The sequence below is a fragment of the Amia ocellicauda genome, chromosome 5 (assembly GCF_036373705.1).
Source record: "Amia ocellicauda isolate fAmiCal2 chromosome 5, fAmiCal2.hap1, whole genome shotgun sequence".
Lineage (NCBI taxonomy): Eukaryota > Metazoa > Chordata > Actinopteri > Amiiformes > Amiidae > Amia > Amia ocellicauda.
This window is the reverse complement of record NC_089854.1, coordinates 47,906,569-47,919,295: the sequence shown is the minus strand read 5'-3', so window position 1 is coordinate 47,919,295 and position 12,727 is coordinate 47,906,569.

Sequence of the window (12,727 nt, the reverse complement as noted above, 5' to 3'; positions counted from 1 at the left end):
CTGTGAGCCAGGCCTGATCGCCCAACATCAGTGCCTGACCTCACTAATGCTCTTGTGGCTGAAATCCCCTTAACAATGTTCCAACATCTAGTGGAAAGCCTTCCCAGAAGAGTGGAGGCTGTTATTGCATCAAAGGGGGGACAACTCCATATTAATGCCCATGATTTTGGAATGAGATGATTGATGAGCAGGTGTCCACATACTTTTGACAATGTAGTGTATATACGTTGACCCCCTGTCCAGTATTTTTGGAAGATGTCCGGTTATTTTAAGTAGTGTAATCTATTGAATATGTCGTTAAAAATTGTATCAGTGTACAATTTGACCTCAACCCCCTCCCCCCAATGTCATCTAATTGCCAGCACCCCCTCTAGGTTGACATTTCGAAACTCCCCCAACCAGGGGTCCAGTATTTTCGTATCTCAAAAGTGGCAAACAAGGTGCAGGAGGCATGACTCCAGCATGCGACCTTAACTCCCTGGCAACCAACTTTTGGACAAACTAGTCTGGACATTTCAGATAACAGGTGGCTATAAAATGAGGTTAATTTAGGCAGATGAAGAATTTGGTTGGAATAAAATAATTTGGAGTTAAAATGGACTTTACTTCTTTTGCAAGTGGTTTATGAGAGATGCCCTGTATAATTACAGTTAATAAAAAATAATGTATTATGTACTAATAGCTGGAGTGAGAACTGATCTTATTTTATAACCCCCAACACACAACATTACCTATGAAGTTGATTTAAGAAAACTGGACTTCATATCTGGGTGAGTTTAATGAAGGGGGTAATGAGTGGAGCAGCTCCATGACCTCAGCTCTGGCTCCGGCTCCAACATTGCCAGCTCCAGCTCCAGCTCTGGAGCACAACTAACAAAAACTGTTCAGTTCCAGTCCGGCTCCAGAGCCAGTGCACGGCCAACCCTACACTCCACCATTATTATTATTTTTATTAATTTTGTCATTTAGCTGACGCTCTTATCCAGGGTGACTTACATTTGTACCCATTTATACAGCTGGGCATTTTACTGGAGCAATCTAAGAGAAGTACCTTGCTCAAGGGTACAACAGCACAGCCCACAGTGCTGCCTACACTCCACAGTGCTGCCTACGGTAATTGAACACACGCTTCTCCCTGTCAAGGTGTTTTCCTGGGTAGGGTCCGAGAAGGTGCATCTTCAGAGGAAAAGCCTCATCACCCATAAATACATGTGGCACAGACTGGAAGTCTTCTGCTCCTGGTAAAGGCACATCCTCTGGCAGGTTGAGGGTCCCCTGGTGGTGGGCCTTGCCAAAGTCAGAGGCACAGAGGCACCATCCGGAAAAGGTAGTGGGCATCAACAACTGATAGGAGGACGATGGAGAAGCTCACTTTGTAATTGTAATACATGGACCCTGCTGATGATGGGGCTTGTATTGTAACATGCTTCCCATCGATTGCTCCCAGGCAGTTGGGGAAGTTCCATAACCTATGGAAGTCTCCTGCGATCCTGTTCCAGTACTCCTGGACCATGACAGACCAGATTGCCTCACACACATCTTTCACTATTCTTGACACTGTACAGTAACCCACCCTGTAGCTAAAAAATCGATCTGAATGAATCTCCTGTTGACAGATACCTGAAATAAATACAGATATAAATTCAATGAAAAAATCTATACTTTTTTTTTATCCTGCTTCAATTATATTAAACGATTAATGTATTCAGATGTGTAAAATCTTTTGTATTTTCAATTTTCTGCTACTTTATACTTCTACTCCATTACATCTAAGAGACAAATATTGTACTTTTTACTCCACTACATTTATTTGATAGCTTTAGTTAAAAGCAACTTTGCATGTTCAGATTAATACAAAATATAATCAACAAAATTCACAAACTATCCAACAGATAAAGAACAGGAATCCTAAAATCCTGAATATGCTTTCTTTAAAATAACCTCATATAGAACATAAAAGTGGAATGACATGGAATGACAGCTGCTTTCTATGGAATGACAGGCCTGTAATATTGAAAACGCACTGATAACAGCACAAATATAGACTGCCTATATTGCCAAATCTTAGACTAGGATTCTAAAATCTTGAATATACTTTCTTTAAAATAACCTCATATAAAAAAAATTAAAGTGGAATGACAGCTGATTTCCATGCAATGACAGGCCTGGAATACTGAAAACACACTAAAACATAATAGGATTGTTTTCACACAGACACACACACACAAACACATAGATTTACAAGCAGGTCTCACAAATGAAATACTTTGGACATTGTATGGTTTGTTGAAAGGCAAGCTCCATGATACCACTTACTGCATTGACAACAAAGAACCATGCCTTTTCTCATTTGATTGGTTCATTTACTCTCAAAACTAAACAAACCTTATCTACTGCAGAAAAATGCACAATACTCCATATTTGATGTTATAAAACCTATTGCTTTAATATTAAAATTGAATAAAATAGAAAATACTTATTGAATGTCAATTGCTGTGAATAAATGGATTAACAATATAATTTTAAGTATGCAAAGCAAATAAAAAGTTATTCAGTTAATTATCATAATGCTGATGTCTTTATTGCTGTTAATTGCTTATTAATATACTTTATTAATATTTCTATGCAGACACTTTATTAAGGATGATTTACAATTGTTTCAAGATATCACATTATTTTACATACAGTTGCCCATTTACACAGTTTAATTTTTCAAATAAGGTTGAACTTGCAGTGTACATAAATATAGATGACAGAATATATACACTCACCTAAAGGATTATTAGGAACACCTGTTCAATTTCTCATTAATGCAATTATCTAACCAACCAATCACATGGTTCAAGACAATCTCCTGAACACCAAACTGAATGTCTGAATGGGAAAGAAAGGTGATTTAAGCAATTTTGAGCATGGCATGGTTGTTGGTGCCAGACGGGCCGGTCTGAGTATTTCACAATCTGCTCAGTTACTGGGATTTTCACGCACAACCATTTCTAGGGTTTACAAAGAATGGTGTGAAAAGGGAAAAACATCCAGTATGTGGCAGTCCTGTGGGCGAAAATGCCTTGTTGATGCTAGAGGTCAGAGGAGAATGGGCCGACTGATTCAAGCTGATAGAAGAGCAACTTTGACTGAAATAACCACTCGTTACAACCCAGGTATGCAGCAAAGCATTTGTGAAGCCACAACACGTACAACCTTGAGGCGGATGGGCTACAACAGCAGAAGACCCCACCGGGTACCACTGATCTCCACTACAAATAGGAAAAAGAGGCTACAATTTGCACAAGCTCACCAAAATTGGACCGTTGAAGACTGGAAAAATGTTGCCTGGTCTGATGAGTCTCGATTTCTGTTGAGACATTCAGATGGTAGAGTCAGAATTTGGCGTAAACAGAATGAGAACATGGATCCATCATGCCTTGTTACCACTGTGCAGGCTGGTGGTGGTGGTGTAATGGTGTGGGGGATGTTTTCTTGGCACACTTTAGGCCCCTTAGTGCCAATTGGGCATCGTTTAAATGCCACGGCCTACCTGAGCATTGTTTCTGACCATGTCCATCCCTTTATGACCACCATGTACCCATCCTCTGATGGCTACTTCCAGCAGGATAATGCACCATGTCACAAAGGTCGAATCATTTCAAATTGGTTTCTTGAACATGACAATGAGTTCACTGTACTAAACTGGCCCCCACAGTCACCAGATCTCAACCCAATAGAGCATCTTTGGGATGTGGTGGAACGGGAACTTCGTGCCCTGGATGTGCATCCCACAAATCTCCATCAACTGCAAGATGCTATCCTATCAATATGGGCCAACATTTCTAAAGAATGCTTTCAGCACCTTGTTGAATCAATGCCACGTAGAATTAAGGCAGTTCTGAAGGCGAAAGGGGGTCAAACACAGTATTAGTATGGTGTTCCTAATAATCCTTTAGGTGAGTGTATATAGGCAGTCAAACCTATTTGTGCTGTTTTCATTCCATAGAAAGCAGCTGTCATTCCATGTCATTTCACTTTTAGGTTTTATTTGAGGTTATTTTAAAGAAAGCAGAGTTTAGGATTCCTGTGTGGGATTTGGAGATATAGACCATCCTTCTGTTTTCCCCATTGTAGTCTATGGGCATTCCACTCCCCATTATAGTCAATGGGCATTCCGTTTTGTCATTCGCTTTAGTCTGTCCCAAATATGGCCTCCTGTCCTGACCAGTGATGTTCCCCACAATAAACTAACAATAAAGTTATATCAACATTTCTTTGTGTTATAGGTAAGTTGGAATTGTGATTTTATTTGTATTTATTTAAATATCAGCTACAGCTATTATAATAACACAAACTTTTAAATCAATAGAACCGTTACTTTATTGTTACACAAAAAATATATATACACCGATCAGCCATAACATTATGACCACCTGCCTAATATTGTGTAGGTCCCCCTTTGCCCCCAAAACAGCCCTGACCTGTCGTGGACTCCACTAGACCTCTGAAGGTGTGCTGTGGTATCTGGCATGACGTTAGCAGCAGATCGTTTAAGTCCTGTAAGTTGCGAGGTGGGGCCTCTATGGATCGGACTTCAGCAATTTGAGCTGCAGTAGCTCATCTGTTGGATCGGACCACACGAGCCAGCCACGTGCATCAATGAGCCTTGGCCGCCCATGACCCTGTCGCCGGTTCACCGCTTTTCCTTCCTTGGACCACTTTTGATAGGTTCTGTTAAAAAGAGGATTTATTTCAGCAGTGATGATGTGCAAAAATGTGGTGGGGGATGGCTGCATGCTGTCAAAGACATCAACGATAACCTCCGCGACAATACCCCAAAACTCCCATCCGTCTAACTGTGATGTAATACATGAAGTAGTAAAGATGCTGTATAAAAGTAATTTACGGACATAATAGACCCATTCCCTGTCGGTATCTGTGCAGGATTTTACACTGTTTATGTCTATAAGGACATAATTTCACTCCAGAGTAGGGTTGGCTGTGCAGCGGCTCCGGAGACCGGAGCCAACTCCACGACCACGAGGCGGACTGGATCTGGACAGTTTTTGTTAGTTGTGCACCGGAGCCGGAGTGGAGCTGGAGCTGGAGCGGAGCACTCTGGAGCCTGGAGCCAGAGCTGAGGTCATGGAGCTGTTCCACTCATTTCCCCCCTTCATTAAACTCACCCAGATATTAAGTCCAGTTTTCTTAAATTAACAAAATATGTAACTTCATAGGTAATGTTGGGGGTTATAAAATAAGATCAGTTCTCACTCCAGCTATTAGTACGTAATACATTATTTTTTATTAACTGTAATTATATGACTCCTTCACTTTCTCACACCTCTCACTTTCTGGAAGTGATTCATTTTATAGCCATCTGTTATCTGAAGTGCCATGTAGTTGGTTGCCAGGGAGTTAAGGTTGCATGCTGGCCTCATGCCTCCTGCAGCTTGTTTGCCACTTTGGAGATACGAAAATACTGGACCATGGGTGGGGGGGTTGTGAACCTAGAGGGGGTGCTGGCAAGTAGATGAAATGGGGGGAGGGGGTTGAGGGTTGAGGTCAAATTGTACACTGATACAATTTTTAACGACATATTCAATAGAATACACTACTTAAAATAACTGGACATCTTCCAAAAATACTGGACAAGGTCAAAGTATATACACTATATAGCCAAAAGTATGTGGACACCTGCTTGTCAAACATATCATTCCAAAATCATGGGCATTAATATGGAGTTGGTCCCCCCTTTGATGCAATAACAGCCTCCAGTCTTCTGGGAAAGCTTTCCACTAGAGGTTGGAACATTGTGAAGTGTGATTCATCATTCCAGAGATCGCATTTCCACTGCTCCCAAGTCAAATGGTGATGAGCTTAACTTTACTCACTTGTAAAATTGAGAATGAAGAAGGCCATGCTATTGAGAGGGATGCCAAAGTGGGGGTTATCAATTACCTGGTGGCCAACATCTTCTTACAAGTGGACGTAACCCTGACAGATACACTGATCAGTCAAAGCAGTAATGCATACCCCTATAGAGCACTGCTGGAGTGTATACTTAATTAGAGTGAGGAGACTGTAAACAAACCATTCAGTCCCGGTCTGTTTGCCAAAGACACACTGGCCACCATGGATGTCAACGATGACCTTAATAACAGACTTTTGTTTTTTTAATTTAACCAGTTGAAAAGTTGTTAAGGGTATGTTCCCCCACAGAAGGCGATTTCACATACATTTTCTATCAGAGCAGAAGTGGCGGCCAACAACACAGCTTTCCTCTGACCAGGACTACCCTCGAATAATATCTTTAGAGTTAGGTTTCTTCTTATCCTAGCAGACATTGTATTAATTTCTTCTCTTTAGCTACGTAGGCTACAGGCCAATCTGGGGGCAGCAAACGAGTCCATAGTCTTCGGGAGTTTGTGCTTTTAAATCCACTTGCAAGTAGCCGTAAGGATTTTCAGTTGCATCTTCGAATAATTCCAAAAATAATTTAGATTGTCTGGGGTACATTTGCTGGGCCAATGTGTTCACCTGCAGCTTATCTCTGTTTTCGAGAGTGTAGAGCTTATTATTTCGGATAATTTGATTTCCGGAAGTAATCACCTCTTGAGGTTGAGCGCCTTGATCTACTACATAATTTCGAACCAAATTCACTACAGACTTGATATTGATCCGTTCTTTGTTAGTGTAATTCAAAGTTATAGCTTTCACCTTCATACAGCTCTTTCCTGAAGCTGTTTTATAAGCATAAGTCTTTGGACCCCCTGAAACAAACTCAACGATGTGATCTTGGGGATCTAGCTCATTTGATAACTCCCCCAGATAATCTCCAAGCAGCGGCATCCAATCCCCCAGTCTACTGACAAAGACTACAGAGTCTGTATCGTGATTTTGCTCCTTTAAACTATATAATTCTAATCTAGCATAAGCCGTGTAAAAACAGCTATAAAAACATTGACATTTCCCGGCTTGGTTGAGTAATTTTGCGGGCGTTGCCACTGCACCTGAGCTACTCTGTCATTTAAAAATCTAAAGTGTGACACATCATGCTCTTTGGAAAACAGAAATTGAAGAACCTGTGTTGGTTCTTTAATCAAGGTTGTGTTTGTTCTCTCATCAACTACATGATCGCATTCCACCATCTGGTTTTCAGTTTCAATGCATATTCTACATAGCGGAAACATCAATTTTCCCAAAGCTCTTGTGGAGGAAAATAGTAATCATTTTGTGCTGTGACCCTGGAGGTTTCTAACAAGTAACTATTAATTTGCCTGCCTGCAAAATAACCTGTTATTTTCTAACTTCTCAGTTACTCCTTTTAGTTTATCAGCAACTTACATTCTCTTCTTGTTTCTTATTAAAGTTTAATTGTTTGTTATCGGCAAATGACCTTCCAAATGTAGCTGGCAATTTAGAGGATAATTATTATTATTCATGAGTAATAATTGTAATACTATTGATGAGATGGGTAGGCTTATTTTAGAATGCCAATGAAATTACTATTATAGTTATTTAGATGACCAATCAGACATTGTTTGTAAAATGTCAAACCCCTTGAGGGTATGCCCCAGAATGGATATATAAGCTTTGTACTTCCTTGAAAAGTTTGGAAAAACAGCATTATACTTGTTTAATACTTTCTGTTGCTGTGTTCTGCTGTTTTTTCCTGTGCACGTAATCAATTCTGATTAGAACTACCGACTCAAAATCTTTCTTCCAGCACACTCTATAAGCAGTGACGGAACTAGAGTTTTATACATGGGGTGGCCAGGGGGTGGCCAAGACTACTTCAAGGGGTCCATAGACCATGACAGAAAATGTGTGTGTAACCCTAACCTGGCATCTAAGGAGCATGAATGAATCCTATGATTGCTGATTAGAGGTAGAAGTGATAATTATGTTACGTCACTTATAATTCTTCAGTGTGGCAGACAGTGTGGTCACTTCACTAGAACTCTTTAACTTACTATGAATAGACAGTGTCTCTACCTCGGACCTGCAGCTCAACTCACACCTTCAAATGCCCCTTACCAACACACAGAATTCTGTGAATTAAGAATATACCCTGTTGCTTATATTTAGTACATTCATTTGACAAATTACAAAAATAAAATGTTTAAATACATTTATGTATTAGTTTTAAAACGGTTTCAGACGACTTCAATTTAAATTTGTTAAAGATTATTGTAGTCATATGATAAACATAATATAAACTTTCAAGCATTTTGTAGTATTTACCCTTTGTCCCACTGTGAACTGCACAAAATTAATGTTAAAAAATTAGGGCAAAAAAAATAGAGTAATTCAGGGCGTGGGGGTCCCCCAGAAGATTTTGACAACTGGAGACCTGAAATGCGCGATTCAGAGTAATTTCGAATTCAAAAAAACAGCACAAAATCTCCATGAAATCAGGCAGATTTGGACTCAAACATATCTTTGCTTCACAAATACAGATCACCGCGAAAAATCACACATCAACCAACATTATATACAGTATGCAACCTAGATGCGGTTCTGGTGCTGGTCAATCACATATCTGTGTCGGTGGGTCTGTGATTGAAATGGGTGAGGATGCACATGTCTCAATGTGTCGCTGCTAGAAATATGCGTCTGCATTAGAAATCAATTGTTTCCGCCACTAACTAACTAACGTAGGGCTTTATTCTAGGTGAACACAAGCCGTGGCACCGTGCACCCGCGATCGTGTGAATGCACTTTTATATTTTAGAGGTGAGGCTGACATCTGTCCACACGAGAAACGATGCACATTTTAGCTGCTTATGTATAGAAATCAGGAAAACCCAATACCTGTATTTGTGTTGTGTTTTTGACAGTACAAGGTGCCGCTCTTGCCCAGTGCAGAGTGAGCAGAGACGCCGGACAGTGAATCTGCAGCAACCAACTCACTGACTGACTGACTAAGTGAACACCAGCTCTATATGGGACAGCCATATTAATACCACACATCGTATTGGCTGATAACCAGGAATTGCTGCGAGTAGGTTCCACACAATAACAAGCACTGAGTGCAACAAACCTCCGTAACATTACATTAAATATATAATAAAAAGTTAATTAAAATTATTCTCGCGGTCCAGTCAAAAGCGTCTGGCTGTCCGGATTTGGCCCGCGGGTGCCTACTGATACCCCCGGGCTAAACTGGGAACCGATCTCTCTTATCTGATTAACTGTCTCTTATCTAATTAATGGAGCCAAAGGTCTAACATTGACTTACACAGCGACTCAACTTTCATAAAAGTTGTTCAGGAAACCTAAACTCGATGCAAAACCTAAAAAACTTACTTCAAATATGATGTTTTCACCAATCGCGAAAAGAGCTCTTGGAGCTGTGGAAATATTCTCTCTTCTTCTGTATGCTCTTCTTATTATTATTATTCTGTCTGTCGCAACCGATGTTAATATCTCTCTTCCTCGTCCTCGGTTTGAAAAATGCGCCGCAGAACTTCAAAATAAACGCTTCTTTCAACAAGCGGTGAACTGAGATGTCAATCAGCATCAAACAGCCAGTAGCGAATTAAATGTTGGGGTGGCACCCAGGGTGGCCAGTCAAGTGTCAGGGGTGTCCAGTGCCACCCCGGACACCCCTCTGGCTCCGCCAGTGCATTTAAACAGTACATTTAAACATTTAATAATAAGCCGTGAAGGTGAATTTACCTTCCAGCGGCTCTCCGGTCTGACGGTATTGAGCGCTCGAGAGCTTTCAATAATGAAGCTGGGCAATTGCTGACAGTATCAAACATAGTTATAATGATTATTATTCATACGTATGATATTTTAAAGTTCTATAGGTCCATTTAGTGAAACAACCTGCACTGATATCGCATCTGTCAGCATTTAGTCGGACATGATCCATCTCGCCGACCGTAACTGCAGTCCGATCATGCCAACCATAATCCGACGTCGGCTATACGTCACCCCCCGACCTACTGCTGTCCGACCATGCCAACCTTATGTCGAGGTCGGGCCAACATCCTGTATATACAGCTCTGGAAAAAATTGAGACCACTGCAATTTTTTCTTAAATCAGCATCTCTACATGTATGGCAGCCATTCCATTCCATTCATATTTTTATTTGGAATTTGGGAGAAATGTTGTCAGTAGTTCAATAATGTTAATTTTACCCAAACACATACCTATAAATAGTAAAACCAGAGAAACTGATCATTTTGCAGTGGTCTCTTAATTTTTCCAGATTTTATTGAAGTTTAATGTCTCAATGTACTCTGAAATTAAAGCATAGAACAAGTAAACAATTAAAATTAAAATTAAATCATGCAATAATTTTGTTTAACAAAAATTCTAATGTTCTGGTGATGGAGGGCCAATTTCCAGATGTTGCATGGGATAGGGGGCCACATTAGAAAATAATTTCCAAAATCATAAATTTTAATTTCCTATACATTTCTGTAAGTGAACATTAATGAACTTTAATTGTTTTTATTATTTTCCCTCAAATTACATTTGCAATATGTAACAGAAAACCTTCATAAAGTGTAAAAATATAGTAAAAGTTCAGAGAATGGATGATTGAAGGTTGGCTTTTGGTGGCCGCACCAAACATCCTCGAGGGCCACATTTGGCCCCTGGTTCACACTTTGGGAACCACTGCCTTAAGCTGACAAACCCCTGTGGTAGTCTTAAAAGGTCAACAAATTTGTGTGCTTCTCAATGTGTACTCTTCTCTGTTGTGTTTTTGTGTTTTGCCAAGTGTTTGGTATCCCATGAAAGCTGAGACTCTCAGCTTTCTAACGATGTGAAAAATCTGTTTTTTATACCCCCCCCCCACACATTTACGGCCCCCTCCACATTCTGAAATGGGAGGTGGGGGGATGCTTGGTCTGAGTAGGAATCTTAGAAAATATTGACAATTATGACATATTCTGGAACCAGACAGTCTACTGATCAAAACAAGACAATCCATGTATTGATAGAAGCAACACACACCTGTAGAGAGCTCAAAATGTCAAGATGGAGCCAAGAGAATAAGCTTTCAAATGATGTGCGCATTGTAGGAATACAGTGTAACTTCTATGCACAGGAGCTGTGTGTAACACTGCCAAATAATGCTTAAGATTGTGTAGTAACATATAACTCTGAAATGTACATTATTTTTCAGTTTTTGGTAACCTAAACTTTTTTTTTACCTCTGGCAGTTTACCGCTTACCTTTGTACCATTTCAGGTTATTCACTGGATGTGAACTGCTTAAATTTCAATAAAAACTTTTGACCGGTAGTGTATGTGTATGTGTGTGTGTATATATACACTCACCTAAAGGATTATTAGGAACACCATACTAATACTGTGTTTGACCCCCTTTCGCCTTCAGAACTGCCTTAATTCTACGTGGCATTGATTCAACAAGGTGCAGGCAACATTTTTCCAGTCTTCAACTGTCCAATTTTGGTGAGCTTGTGCAAATTGTAGCCTCTTTTTCCTATTTGTAGTGGAGATGAGTGGTACCCGGTGGGGTCTTCTGCTGTTGTAGCCCATCCGCCTCAAGGTTGTACGTGTTGTGGCTTCACAAATGCTTTGCTGCATAACTCGGTTGTAACGAGTGGTTATTTCAGTCAAAGTTGCTCTTCTATCAGCTTGAATCAGTCGGCCCATTCTCCTCTGACCTCTAGCATCAACAAGGCATTTTCGCCCACAGGACTGCCGCATACTGGATGTTTTTCCCTTTTCACACCATTCTTTATAAACCCTAGAAATGGTTGTGCGTGAAAATCTCAGTAACTGAGCAGATTGTGAAATACTCAGACTGGCCCTTCTGGCACCAACAACCATGCCACGCTCAAAATTGCTTAAATCACCTTTCTTTCCCATTCAGACATTCAGTTTGGAGTTCAGGAGATTGTCTTGACCAGGACCACACCCCTAAATGCATTGAAGCAACTGACATGTGATTGGTTGGTTAGATAATTGCATTAATGAGAAATTGAACAGGTGTTCCTAATAATCCTTTAGGTGAGTGTATATATATTGTGTGGAAGGAAAGTTAGAAATTCTTTCCCTCATATCTATTTTACTCTCTTGTATACTTAAGAAAGATAAGGTCAAGCCAGAAGGACAGGCCAGAAGGTAGCTTGATTTCTGTTTGTCTCCAAGATTCTCATCATAAATAACAATGTCAAACAGTATGATTGAAGTGCCTGCTCCCTAATACATGGTTGACCTTTGAACTCTGTCTTATAATGATATATATTCTGCTTAGCTAACTCTCTAAGATAATATAGTAATGACTTTGTGATTGTAACCAGATCTTTGTTTTTTGTGTATAAAAGCCACTTTGGAATCTTCTTGATTCACTGTTCCTCTCCACGCTGCGTGTATTAAAGGCATTGCAACTAACATTCCAACCTGATTGAAGATTGTTCGTCTTCCACAATTGTAACGAGTTGAGGGGCCGGGTCTTCGATCACCACTATGTGCCTGCCCTAATGCTCTCTTTTGCCATAGACAGGACCATGGACAGCAGAGCCAGACCCTCCATGGATCAGGACCATGGACAGCCCAGTAGAAAAACACTGGCAAGGCAGCAGAACAGCCGCACCTGCCTGTGATTACAAATCACCCAGACTGCAAGCAGGTGCAGCTGATCAGTACAGACTATTTAAACTCACCCTGTGGTTTCTTTTTTGTTGTAGAAGTGGGGGGTGCACAGAAAGACAAGGAGGGCGGCTAGAGGCGCAAAGAACAGACAAAGTAA